Below are 14,803 nucleotides of genomic sequence, written 5' to 3' on the forward strand. Positions count from 1 at the left end.
TATTTTACTTATTAGCAAATACAAGTAAGTTAAGTGAATTTTAACTTTTCCTCTTTCATATCTATATTGTCAATATGCTGAAAGGCCAAGAAAAGATTACAGAGCAAGCAACATGAACACGAGAGTCAAGATGAAGGACTGCGCCACATAAAATGGATAATCAGTGCTTGAATAATTCCTGTTGAATACAGTTATAGAGTGGCTGTGTAATGCAGGAGATTACAATAGCTAGCCTCCAAGACAAGAGCTGGATTCAAGTCCTGCCTCAGATTGTAAAACCCTAGGTAAGTCACAAATCTCAGTGCTCTGAGCAATTACCTAAGACTTCTAAGTTACAGAAAAATTGTTGATCTGCATTTAGTAAAGAGACTTTCTTCACTGGGGATTCCATATACCAGTGAAATCAAAGGTTCAGACAAAAAATAATTAAAGTTTTTTGGTTCTCCCACCAATTCTACCTTAATTAGACTACACAATTATACTTTGGCCATTCTAAAAAGAGCTAAGATAATAACGCTACTCAAAATGATACCCGTTGTCTCCTTCATTCACTTGGATCATATATTCAATGGACAATAAAAAGTATTCTTCTGTCAAAACAACAAAAATAGGTGAATCTATTTTTCATATTTTTGTGCTGATTTTATGTGTAATTTCAGATTTTGTCCATCACCCACGATTTTCACTGGAATCACAACTCTATACATTTAAAAATCAATTTTGCCAAAAAAATTATGATCACTTAACTCACCTAAAGGGCAGCTAGGTGGCCTGGAGTCAGGAGGACCCAAGTTCAACCCTGACTTTAGATATTAACTAGCTGTGTTACCCTGGGCAAGTCACTTAATCCTGTTCGCCTCAGTTTCCTTATTTGTAAAATGAGCTGGAGAAGGAAATGGCAAACCACTCCAGGATCACTGCCAAGAAAACCCTAAACAGGATCACGAAGAGTCAGACATGACTGAAAAATGACTAAACAACAAAACAAACTCACCTGAAACATAGCTACTAATGATTTCTTGTTGCATTTTGCCTGTAGACACTCTTCAGTGTCTAAAAGTAATCATACTTAGACTCCACTTGCCCTGGTATTATTTTCCACTGTGGATATTTCTTTTCTTAATTAGTATTTTACTTTTTCCAATTACATGTAATGATAGTTCTCAACATTCATTTTTTATAAGATTTTGAGTTTCAAATTTTTCTCCCTTTCTCTCCCTAGTCCCAAAGACGGCAACCAACCTGATAGAGGTTATACATGTGCAATCATGTTAAACATATTTCCACATTAGCCATGTTGTGAAAGAAGAAATAGAACAAAAGGGAAAAAGAAGTGAAAATAGTACGCTTTGATCTGCATTCTGACTCCATAGTTCTTTCTCTAGATATGGATAGCATTTTCCATCATGAGTCTTTTAGAACTGTCTTGGATCACTGTATTGCTAAGAAGAGCTAAGTCTATCCTAGTTGATCATCATACAATGTTGCTGTTAGTGTGTACAATGTTCTCCCAATTCTGTTCACTTCACTTAGCATCAGTTAATGTAAGTCTTTCCAGGTTTTTCTGAAATCCACATGCTCATCATTTTCTTTTAGCACAACAATATTCCATTATATGCATATACCACCACTTGTTCAGCCATTCCCCAATTGATAGGCATTTCTTCAATTTCCAATTCTTTGCCACCACAAAAATATTTTTGTACATTTAGGTCCTTTGCCCTTTTTTGTGATCTCTTTGGGATACAGACTCAGAAGTGGCATTGCTGGATCAAAGGGTATGCACAACTTTATAGTCCTTTGGGCACAGTTCCAAATTGCTCTCCAAAATGGTTGGATCAATTCACAACTCCACCAACAATGCACCAGTGTTCCAATTTTCCCACATCTTCTCCGACATTTATAATTTTCCTGTTTTGTCATGTTAGCCAATCTGATAGGTGAGTTGTTTCGATTTGCATTTCTCTAATCAATAGTGATTTAGAGCATTTTTTCATATGATTATAGAAGGCTTTAATTTCTTCATCTGAAAATTACCTGTTCATATCTTTTGACCACTTTGTGGATATTTCTTAATGGAAATGTTGCTGGCCATGCGTAATACTTATAGCACCTAAGTTTTCTGGAAAGAATTCCAAAAATGATAACAAGAAATGGATCCTGAGGGATATGTTATATCCAATAACTTTATAGAGATTTTTGAGAAGATTATTGACAATTTCTTGGTAATTTTCTGTTTTGTTGTTTTCCAGAAAGGTTTTGGTCATTTAAAAAAATATTTTCACATAGTTCCTCTAATTTCATCTAGCTATTCTTCAAAATGTTCATCTTTAATGACTGTGCTTGTTTGGAGACCTACAAATATTCTTTCTTTGATTTTTGCTTCATTGATTCTTAGTAATTTGTTTTTGGATCAAGAAAACCTGCACTATTTTGATCTATAACCTGGACAGAATATTTTATTAAACCAAATTTAATGTGCAATGACATTAAGAAAACTTTTGCAGGACTAATAAATGTTTCACTTATCAAACTTTTCTTTCCTAAAATGAGTTCTTTTCTTTGAGGTTTTTCAATGATTGATTTTTTGTTTGTTTCTGCTGTTCCATTCATAAACATTTGACACACAAAAGTTGTAAACAGAGTCGTAAAAAAGCAATCACTTTGGGAGTGGGAGTGTGATAGAAGGGAGGGCAGATTGGAAGAAAGGGTAGTCAGAACCAAAGCACTTTTTTTTCTTTTTTTTTTCTTAAATTTATTTTTAGTTTTCAACATTTACTTCCACAGGATTTTGAGGTCCAAAATTTCTCCCCATCTCATCCCTCCCCCCACCCCAAGATGGCATGCATTCTGTATATCCCTTCCACTAATCTGCCCTCCCTTCTATCTCACCTCCCCTTCTCTTATCCCCTTCCCTTTCTATTTTCCTGTAGGGCAGGATAGATTTCTATATCCCATTATCTGTATTTCTTATTTCCCAGTTGCATGTGAAAACAATTTTTTTAACATGTGTTTTTAAAACTTTGGGTTCCAAATTTTCTCCCTTCCTCCCTCCTCACCCATCCTCATTGAAAAGGCAAGCAACTCAATACAGGTTATACATGTGTAGTCATGCAAAACATTTCCATAGTAGTCATGTTGTGAAAAACGAAGTATATTTCCCTTCATCCTATCCTGCCCCCCCATTTATTCTATACTTTCTTTTGACCCTGTCCTTCCTCAGAAGTGTTTGCTTTTGATTACCCCCTCCCCCAATCTGCCCTCCCTTCTACCATCTCCCTGCTCTCTTGTCCCCTTCCCCCCCATTTTCCTGTAGGGTAAGATAGATTTCCATACCCAATTGAGTGTGTATGTTATTCCGTCCTTAAGCCAAATCTGATGAGAATAAGATTCACTCATTCCCTCTCACCTTCCCCCATTTTCCCTCCACTATAAAAGCCTTTTCTTGTCTGTTTTATGTGAAGCAAAACACTTTTGAGGAGGAACAGGGTGAAAGAAGAGAGAAAATAGAACAAATGGGGGGCAAATAGGATGGAGGGAAATACTGTTAGCAATAGTAACTGTGAAAAAAAATTCGAAGCAAGTTTCTATGATAAAGGCCTCATTTTTCAAACATACAGAGAACTGAGTCAAATTTATAAAAATAAAAGCCATTCCCCAATTGATAAATGACCAAAAGACATGATCAGTTTTCAAATGAAGTAATCAAAGTTATCTATAGCCATATGAAAAAATGCTCTAACTCACTACTGATCGGAGAAATGCAAACGAAAACAATTCTGAAGTACTATCTCATACCTATTTGATTGGCTACTAGGACAGAAAAGGTAAATGACAAATGTTGGAGGGGATGTGGGAAAAAAGAGACATTAATGCACTGTTGGTGAACTGATTCAACCATTCTGTACAGCAATTTGGAACTATTCCCAAAGGGCTATAAAACCATGCATATTCTTTGACCTAGCAATACCACCACTAGATCTACATTCCAAAAGGGATAAAAACCGAAAAGGAAAAGGACATCTATGTACAAAAGTATTTATAGCAGCTCTTTTCTGGGGGCAAAGAATTGGAAATTGAGGGGATGCCCATCAATTGGGGAATGGCTGAACAAGTTGTAGTATATGATTGTGATGGAATACTATATGAAATAAGGAATGCTTATAATATATATATAACACTTATATGGAAGTGCTATAAGAAATGATGAGCAGAAGGCTCTTAGAAAAACCTGGAAAGACTTACATGAGCTGATGCAAAGTGAACTGTACTGTGTACAAAGTAAAAGCAAAACTGTAAGATGATCAGCTGTGAATGGCTTAGCTATTCTCAGCAACACAATGATCCAAGACAACTCTGAAGGACTTATGATGAAAAATACTATCCATCCCCAGAGAAAGAACGGATGGTATCTAAATACAGAAGCATATTTTTTTTTTACTTTCTTTATTTTTCCTGAGGTTTGCTTTTTTTTTTGCCTGTGTTTTCTTTCACAACATGACTAATTTGGAAATGTTTTATATGACTATACATGTATAATCTCAAAGTTTTAAAAACGAATGTTAAGAATTATTTTTACATGTAACTGGGAGAAAATATAATGCTAAATAAATTTCTTTAAAAAGCAATTACTTTTATATCTCCACAGATATGCCAAAATTACTTTTCCATATTTAATCCTTTTCAAGAGAAGTGTCGTATTTTTAATACATATTAGTACTCTCTTGCAAGAGATTCCATATTTTTTAACCTAGAAGCTAAACTCATTTTTATTTCTGGATAAATTGAGCTCACAAACAAAATTAAATGAAACTGGGAAGCTGAATATTGAAAAATCATTTCAAATGATGGAATAACCATTTTCTTTGTTTCCTACATTGTCATAAGAAACTTGTTGTTATAATCTGAATTATCAAATTCATCATATTCATCCAAATCCAAGTCTCTGCAGATTCTGGTACAGGTAGTTTTTCCACTGCATAGAAGAGTATGTTTGGATAATGAATAGAACATTTAAGCTTAAGGGTAATTACTGATCTATTGATTAAGCAAATATAGCAAATATATTAAATGATCACTTTGTTTTCTCTGCATAACAGGAACACAAATGGAATATGACAAGATCCATGTATCTAAAACTAATTTCAATTAATCAATAATTTATTAAACACCTGCTTTGTGCTAAGACAAAAATGAAAAGACAAAAGTCTCTGCTCTCAAGACTTTACATTTTTTTGGAGACAAAAGGTACATAAAAATACTTATTTATGTACATTTTATATATAAAAATAAATATAAGATAAAATTTGGGGACAGAAGGGCAATAATAGCATGGCAGGAAAGAAGAAAAAAGAAGAGAAAAGTAAAAAATGTTACTTAAGCATAATTGTGAAGGAAACAGAAATCACACACACACACACACACACACACACACACACACACACACACATATAGTACAGGTGTGAAGTAGTGGGGATCTGAAGTAGGTGGTAGCCATGTGAGTAAGGGAGAAGAATGCAAGAGATGTGATAAATATTGACATGACAAGATTTGGTTAGTGAACATATATGTGGGAGGAGTCAAGAGTAATGGTGAGCTTGTGAACCTGGGTGACAAGATGGGGGTATTCTTCACAGAAATAGGGAATTTCAGAAGGTGGATATGAAGGAAAAGATGAGTTGTTTCTTTGAGTTGTACGTGGGATATCCAGGTTGAAATATCCAACAGGCAGGTGGAAATACATAAATAGCACCCAGGAGAGAAACCAGGGCTGGATATATAGATCAGGGGTCTTTATGAAGAGAAATTATAATTAAATCCATGATAGATGATGAGGTCACCAAGTGGGAATGTAAATTAAGGCTTCTTTTTTTTTTTTTAAATGAACTGATTTGGCAGTCTGGCAAAGCCTATGGACTCCTTCTCTGAGTAATGATTTTAAATGCATAAAACATAGGATTACAAATGAAATTAACTACATGGAAATAAAGATTATTTTTTTTTCCCAATCCAAGGTCACAGACCACTCTGAAATTGATTCATTGACTTCAGGTTAAGAATCCCTGGTACACAGAGAAGAGGGTTCTAGACAGAGTCTTGAAGCACATTCACAGATAGAGGGCATGATACGGATGATGAACCAGCTAAGGATACTGGGGACTAGTCAGAGACTGAAGGTCCCCGAAGGACTAAGAGTAAGGCATAGAGAGTTGAAGAAATGATAGGAAGTAATATATTTAGAGACAAGATGGCATTAGTGAGAAGGGTCACCTCTTGATCAGAAGCTGGAGAAGAGGAGAAGAGAAGGATGTATGATACCAAGAAGTTTTTGAGATGTAAATAGAAGAGAAAATTAACACTTTTTTTCTTGATTAGAGAAGCAAAAATTTGTGAATAAGGTACGGTCAAAGGACTGAGCATTCCCGTGTGTTGCTAAAGTGAAATGCAGGAGCTGATAATTGGAACTAAAGAAATCTATTAAGAGATATGGTGAACTCCTTGAGAAATGAAAGAGCATGACATGGAGTGGATAGATAATTACTACCGAAACTAAAAAAAGAAAAGAAAAACAAAGCTTTTGTAACACATGGATAATCAGGAAAAACAAATTCCCATACTTGACCATGTCCAAAAATTTATTTTTTACTCTGGATCTTGAATCTATCACCTATCAGGAGACAAAAAGCATGTTGCATTATCAGTCCTCTAGAACTATGGTTGCATTGTTGAAAGTTGCTAAATCATTCAGAGTTACTTTTCTTTTCAGTGTTGTATACATGCATACCAATCTCTCTTAATTCTATTGTCTTCCCTCAGTTTATTATTTCCAATTTATCCTGTATAGGCTTGTTTGTATGTGATTATTTGGATGATGTCTCCTCTATTAGATTTTGAGCTCTTTGAGAGTAGAAATTGTCTTTTACTTTTTTTTTATCCCCAATGTTTAGTACAGTGCTTGGCACATGATAGACACTTATCAAATGTTAATATTAACTGGATGACTGACTGGTTCTGGTTCTGCTCACTTTTCACTCTGCATCAGTTTATACAATTCATTCCTGGTTTTTCTGAAATCTTCCCTTTTGTCATTTTTTATAGTGCAATAATATCACATTACATTTACATATAATAATTTGTTCCCTAATTGATGGATACTCCCTGAGTTTCCAGGTAGTTCTTTGCTATAACAAAAAGAATAGCTATAAATATTTTTGTACATATAGATCATTTTCCTAATTTTTGAAACTTCTTTTGAGTATAGGCCTAGTAGCAGGGGGTAGAAGGCGGATGGGAGCAAAGGGAATTACTGGATCAAAAAGTATGCACAATTTAATGATTTTTTTTAAGCATAATTACAAATCACTTTCCAGAATGGTACTATCTATTCATAGTTCCATCAACACTGCAGTAGCATTCGAGTTTTCCCATAGGTCCTCCAACAATTGTCATTTTCCATTTTGTCATCTTTTCCAAGCTGATAGGTGTGAGTTAGAATCTCCAGGGTTGCTTTAATTTGCATTTCTCTAACTCTTGGTCATTTGGAGCATTTTTATATGGTTGTTGATAGCTTGCTTAGGTTTCTTTGTACCCTTACCTGTCTGTATCCTTTGACAGTTTTGTCTACTGGAGAATGACTCTTACCATAAATCAGTTTTCTGCATATCCAGACTTTTGTTTAAAAAAAAATTTTTTACAAAGTTTTTTCCCATTAATTTTCTAGTTTTGACTTCATTAATATTGCTTGTGCAAAATCTTTTCAAGTTTCTGTAATCAAAATTGTCTATTTTATCTCCTATAAGCTTCTCCCCTTGTTTAGTTGAGAAATTTTCCCCATACATAGTTGTGAAAGGTTATTTCCCTGCTCTTCTAATTTGTTTATGAGATCTTTTATATCAAGTTTCTGTATTCATTTGGAGGCATGTAGTGTGAAATGCTATTTTAAGCTTAATTCATTCCATACTACTTTTCAATTTTCCCAGAAGTTTTGGTAGAATAGTGAGTCTTCACCCCAGCAGTTGACATTCTTAGCTTTATTGAATACCAGGCTATCATTTGGTGTACTTAATGTTTCAATGATCAATTTCTTCTAAAGAGTAACAAACTGTCTCCTGGAGAAGGAAATGGCACACTCCGGTATCTTTGCCAAAAACAAAACAAAACAAACAAATGGGGTCATGAAAAGTCAGATATTCAGTGATATCAACAACAAACAACAGATTGTTTCCATAAGTACTGCTTTGTATTATAGCTTGAGATCTGAAAGAACTAGGTCTTCTTTCCAATTCTTTTTATTATTTCCATTAAAATCTTGATTTTTTTTTTTTAACCTCTGGATGATTTTTGTTATTATTTTGTCTAGTTAAATAAAATAACCATTTGGTAGTTCGACTGGTATGGCCAAAAAAAAAAAAAAGCTCTAAATTAACTTAGTAGTATTATAGTTTTTACTCTACCAAAATAGCAGAAATAAAAGCAATTAATTCCTCTCCAATTATTTATTATCTTTTATGTTTGTAAAGAATGAATTAAAAAGTACTTTACCATGTGTGAAACACTGTGTGAACTACTGGGGATACAAATAAAAAGAAAACCAGTCCCTGCTCTCAAGGAATTTATACTCTAACAGGGAAGACAACACAAAGTTTCAACTACATGTCACATGGAAAGGTACCATAGTTTTTGGAGTACAATGACAAAGCAGCGAGTAATGCATAATCTTTCATTCTGTCTAAAGTGTTTTATAATTATATTTATATAATTTCTTGGCAGGCAGTCTCCCAGATACTTTATTCTGTAGCTATTTTAAATGGAATGCCTTTATTAAAAATCTCTTTCTGCTGGGTTTTCTGATAATACACAGAAAGGCTGATGATTTATACAATGATGATGATATATTTGTTTGATATCCTGCTCCTTTTCTGAATTTGTGATTTCTATCCATTTTTAGGTGAATCTCTATCACCTGCAAAAAAAAAGTGATAATTGTATTAATTCTTTTCCTTACTCCATTACTTTTTCTTATTTAGAACACCTAGAATTACTACCATTGTATCAAATGATAGTGGTAAAAATGGACACCTTTGCTTTTCCCTTGATCTTACTAAAAAGGTCTATGGCATTTATCCATTCATATATGTGTGTGTATGTATATGTATGTATGTATATTGTATATATGTACATCTGTGTATGTATACATATACACACACAGACATATATTTGGATATACACATATATACACATGCATATATTTGTATACATGCATACATATATATTAAAATTAAAATTTTTTTTAATTAAAAAACTATATAAATAAAACTAGCTTTTGGTTTTATAGAAAGGCTATTTACCATATAAAGGAAAGGTCCATTCATTTCTATGTTTTTTAGTGTTTTTAAAATAAAAGATGGTATATTGTCAGGATTTATATTGACTGTTATTAATATGGTCTATTAAGTTTAATGGGCTGCTAGGTTGGTGTAATGGATAGAGTGCCAGGCCTGGAGTCAGGAAGATTCATCTTCCTGAGTTCAAATCTGGCCTCAGACTCTTACTAACTATGTAACCTTGGGCACTCACTTAACCCTGTTTGCCTCAGTTCTTCATCTGTAAAACAAGCTAGAGAAGAAAATGACAAACCACTCAGAATCTTTTCCAAGAAAGCCCCAAATAGGGTCATGAAGAGTCAGACACAACCGAAACAACTGAACAACAAAAATTATGTTTAAGGTTTTCTTAACTATTGAAAAACCCTTTATTGCTGGTATAAATCCAACCTAGTCATTGTATATAATCTGGTGAATATTTTGCTTTGGCCTCATTAGTGATATTTTAATTAATAATATTATACTGACACTCATTAGAGATATCAGCCTATTTTCTTTCTCTGAGTGAGCTTTCCTATGTTTAGGAATAAGAATTATCTTTGTCTCAGAGATGGAGTTTGGTAGGATGACATCTCCTAACTTTGTAAACAGTTTGTGTAAAACCTGAGTAATTTATTTCTTGACAGTATTTACTTGTAAACCCATCTGGCACAGGGTTTTGTTTTTATTTTTCCAGTTGGAAGTTGCTGTTGTGGCCTGTTCAATTTCTTTTGCTAAGATTTGGTTATTTAAAATCTCTATTTCCTTTTCTGTTAATCTAGATTTTTTGTAATTTTTATAAATATATAAATATACCTTTCATTTATATCACATTTTGTTGGAATATATTTGTTCAAAACAATTCTACAGGAATCCTTGAGTTCTAGCTCAGTTTCCTGGTGGCTTGACCCAGGTTCTGGCATCATACTAGTCTGTATTTACTTGTTTCACAATCCCCTAGTGGGAGTTGGCTCCACCCTTTGCAGTGGCTTTGACAGGCCCCCCAACTAGTTGCTGTCTATAGCACTGGTTATATGACTCTCATTGATTGTAATAGCCCTATCTCCTACTGCATCTCTGGTAGGGCTGTCTGTACATTGTATTATCCCTGTCCGTGGCTCTGGCTTTGACTACTTGGACACTACACAATCCCTACCCCTTGCTGTGACTCTGGAATGGCAGGCCTTAGTGCTGCATTGCCAGGCCCCAAGTTGGCTCTGTCTCCTGCTGTGGTTCTGTCTCAGACTACCTAGACACTTGATTGCTCCAAAGCAGGCTGCCTATGTATTACATTGCCTGGATATTATGTTGGCTGTTATGAGCTGGGTCTGACTCAGGCCAGTGTCCTGTGAGTTTAGGTTCAACAGACATTATTACGTGATTGAACAGTAGCAAAAAGAGTTTTACTTTGTCATGACAAGAGAATGATATTCAACAAGGACAGAAACTGAAGACACCTTGAGTTGACTTAGCTAATTAAACAAAGCTCCCTTGCTGGCACTACTTATGATTCATCAGCCAAACCTATGAGAGAGGCCTCAGCTTAAACTTCATGGGGGAAAGGGATTAAGATATTGCTCCTACCAAACTCTACCCCTTGATGGTAAAGTTTTTAATATCTTTTAGAGGACATTCTACCACTTACTACCACTTAAACAACTTTAGGTCTGGTACTGGTCTACCCTGACCTCCAATATTCAAGAAGCCCGATATAAGTAGCACTAAAGGAAGAAGAGGAAAACTAAAACAGAAACATAACAAGACAAAACAAAAAAAGGACTGAATCTGGAAGAGTCCCAGGAAGGACTGAGACACATCTAAATAGTCAGATCTATATGATGGGTAATGACAATTTTTTGAAGTTTATAGTGGGTATTTCATCAGGAACATCTGGGCTATAGCAAAGATGACACTTCCTACATGGTCACTGATCCTCATCATAGGTCAGGGAGCATCTGCCCTGTATTGCCACTCACTTGGTGTTCCCTGGGCCACTAGCCATGATCGTGCCTTTCCTGGGAGACTGATTGGGGGAGGAAGGAATATAAATATGTTGCCTCTTATAAGAGAAGCCTCTGAGGGACTGCCCCCTTTCTCCTGAAGGGGAGTGGGGGGTGGGGTCTGGCCAGACATTTATACCTTGCCCCCATTGGGGAGCTCCCTCCCAACAATGCCACCCTTTAGTCCTCCAAGCCTTCCTTAGAAAGGAGTTGTACTCTTATCAAAGGGAATACCTGAGGTTTTTAGCTCTGTCTGTTGGCCCAAGGCCAGTTGCCACCAGGGCTCTCATCTTTGCTTCCTGCTCACTATGCCAGAGTCAGGTACTCCCCCTGTGCCAAGTCAAGCCAAGACAACTACTACTACAGCACTTCTGCAAAATGCTGAGACAGATTTTGCTGCAGGCCTAAGCACTAATGCACTAGCAAGGCATGACTCAGCCACTAAGACAGGCCAACTCCCTACATAGAAGTCTGCTGTGCGTATGCTGTGTCTCAGCCCTCCTGTGCTCAGCAAAAGTTTCATGGATGCTATTGATGCAGGGGCCTGACCCTACTCTCTGAGCCTGGGGAAAAGACAGAAAGCAACACACAAAGGCAACAAAACCAGACTCCTACAAGCCAGTACATGTGCTCTATTTCCAAAATGTTTCTGAGGTCATGGGACAAGAGGTTTAGGGGAAAGGGTGGGAAGAAAAGTGAGATACAGCGATAGAGAAACAGACAGACACACAGACAGATAGATGGGGGGTGGGGAAGGAAAGAGAGGGAAAGAGTATGAGAATTACAGTTCATAGTTCAGGGGTGAGAGTGGAAACTTTTAAAATTGATAGAAAACCCTTGCCTGTCCTTAGTTCATCAAATGGGGTCCAATTGCGATATCTGTTTATATCCTTAATTCCAGAAATGTCTCTCAGCTCCTGGGGAGAATTTGGCATTGTCTTTTCAAATACCTCCCCCTGCCCTCCCGCCCCCCCACACACAATGGCTTATGCCAAAGAATCACAACAAAATCTTTGTGGCAAAATTGCAGTTAGTCTTTCAGATACAAATTTTTAAAATTAAACTAAAGTTACTTTGGCATAGCTATTAGACAATCCCTAAAAAAAGGAATGTGGGTTAGTTTGCATTCTCACTACCGGGCTTCAACTGTCAATGGTTAACTATGACCACATACAATTACAGGTCTGAGGAGTGCTGGTTCAGTTGCAGTTATTTCCAAAGTCACTGGAAACCAGTTTACACAAATTTGGGAGGGGCCTTATTTTTCAGGAGGACTTTCCCAAAGTAATTGGGTGATGACGAATACCAATAAAAAAGCATCCATTCTCAACAAGAACTTGACACCACTAGTTTTCAATTTGTCCATTTCTAATATGGGGAAACATTCTTTTTTCCATTCCACAAACTCAGTCCCTCTGGTTGCTTTGAAGGTAGAGTGAATGAAAAGAACCTCTATCTCTAGCAGTACTTGGAGGAAGCTTAAATTATGAGGCTGAAAGACCCTAAAAAGCTAGAGGACCTAAAAACAGTTTACAGAAATTATCTTCAAGGGACATTTAATTACCAAGGAAATAGGGCATATTCACATTGTTCTCTTCTTGCTGAATAGCAACAGGCAGTTTATTCTCTAATCTGCCAGGAGGAGGGAGTGCCTCCAGGTAAGAGATGTGTGACCCAGAGGACTCAGGGTTCAGACTTCTCTAACATTTGTAAAGGCATCACCAAAAACACCACTGGAAGCTTGAAGGCTAATCTGGGCTCAACCTTCTTCTCTATCCTACCTTTCAGAGAGCTCATAATGTTCTAATCCTGCAAGGCTATATTAATTGTTCAGAGATCAGACTAAGGTCAGTATCTAGGTAGTTTAGGAGATACTCAAAAGATCATTATATTGTTAACAAAAAAAAATTTACTTTTCATGCCAAAATGATATTCAACAAAGATAGGTACTGAAAATACCTCCAGTTGATTTAGCTAAGAAAGGCTCCCTTGACAGTTACCCATCATGATTCATTAGCCCCCCTCCTCCCTCCCATTCCTTGCAGCTGCTTTTGTACTCAGGTAATGAGGAAGTGAAGTCATTAGTCTTGAGCTCTTAGTCCTCTGGGTCACACGTCAAAAAAATCAAAAGTGAACATAATACAATTATAATGATCAAAATGGACTCCAATGAAGAAGGAAGAAAAGACATCCCTAACCTACCCTTCATGGAGGTGGGAGGTCCACAGATGTTACACATTGCACATATTTTCAGGCTTTTTCAATGGACTGATCAGTTGAGCTGATTTCTCCCCCTTTAAAAAAATACTATTTGTCACACAGGATGGCTCTCTGGGAAGGCTCCCCTTAGAATAACTGCTTAGAATAACTACAGTGAAATAATAAACAAAAAAAGTCAATAAAAACTTAAAAAAAAAATACAAATCAAAACAACAGAGGTTTCCCCTCACACTACTCAAGGTGGTAAAGACTAAAATATATGAAAATAGTTAATGCTACAGGTACTAGAAGGAGACACGCTAATATACTACTATTAGAACTATGTATAGATCCAACCATTCTAGAAAGCAATTTGAAATTATGCTATAAAAGTGAATAAAATGTCCATACCTTTTGACCCAGTGCTAGGAACATACTGTATGAACATCAAAGACAGAAACGTCCCATAACCACCAAAATACTCATAGCAGCACTTTTTGTGGTGGCAAAGAACTAGAAATAAAGTAGATGCCCATTGGGGAATGGCTAAATAAATTATGGTACATGAATATAATGGAATATTACTGTGCCAGAAGAAATGATGACTATGAAGAATTTAGAGACACTTGAAAAAAAGGTATATGAAGTGATGCAGTGTGAAACACAACCAAAAAAACAAGATATACAATAATTACAATGTAAACAAGAACACTACCCAATAAAGAGAAGTGAACTCTATCTAATTATAACAGCCAAGGTTGGCCACAGAGCAAAGCTAAGAAACTGCATTTCCCTAAATTTATTGTAAAGGCAGGGGCTATAGTTCTATCAGGTTCAGTTGATGTGTTGGTTAATTTTGCTGAATTTATTTATTTTTCTTTCTTTTTAAAAAAATGTTTGTCACTAGGGATGTTTTCTGGGTAGAGAGGGAAAGAGTATATTAAAATATTCATGTAATGTAAAAAAACAATGGAATCAATAAATATAAGAAAAAATTTCAAAAAGATAAAAAGGGAATGGTGAACAGAGTAGACTAGAATTGTAATTGTTTCAAATCTGTCTTTCTGGGTTTTTTTTTTAATGATTGGGTGAACTACAAGATAGCAGTAATGCAAGGAAAACATTTTAATCAATAAAATCCAAGTAAAAACTTGTTCATGACACAGAAACGTGAAACCCATTGTTTTACAAACCCTAATTGAAAAACTCAGTTTAGCTAATGAGGTCTTCAGTAGAAAAATA

At 35.7% G+C, this 14,803-nt stretch overlaps 1 protein-coding gene across 2 annotated transcripts in view; it reads right to left on the reverse strand.

Annotated features, from left to right (window-relative positions):
• Positions 1 to 14,803, reverse strand: part of BRMS1L (BRMS1 like transcriptional repressor) — a 122,378-nt gene that overhangs the window by 62,825 nt on the left and 44,750 nt on the right. The gene's annotated exons all lie outside the window — the stretch shown is intronic.

The sequence above is a fragment of the Vombatus ursinus genome, unplaced genomic scaffold, assembly GCF_900497805.2.
Source record: "Vombatus ursinus unplaced genomic scaffold, bare-nosed wombat genome assembly UNPS02015406.1, whole genome shotgun sequence".
Taxonomy (NCBI): Eukaryota; Metazoa; Chordata; class Mammalia; order Diprotodontia; family Vombatidae; genus Vombatus; species Vombatus ursinus.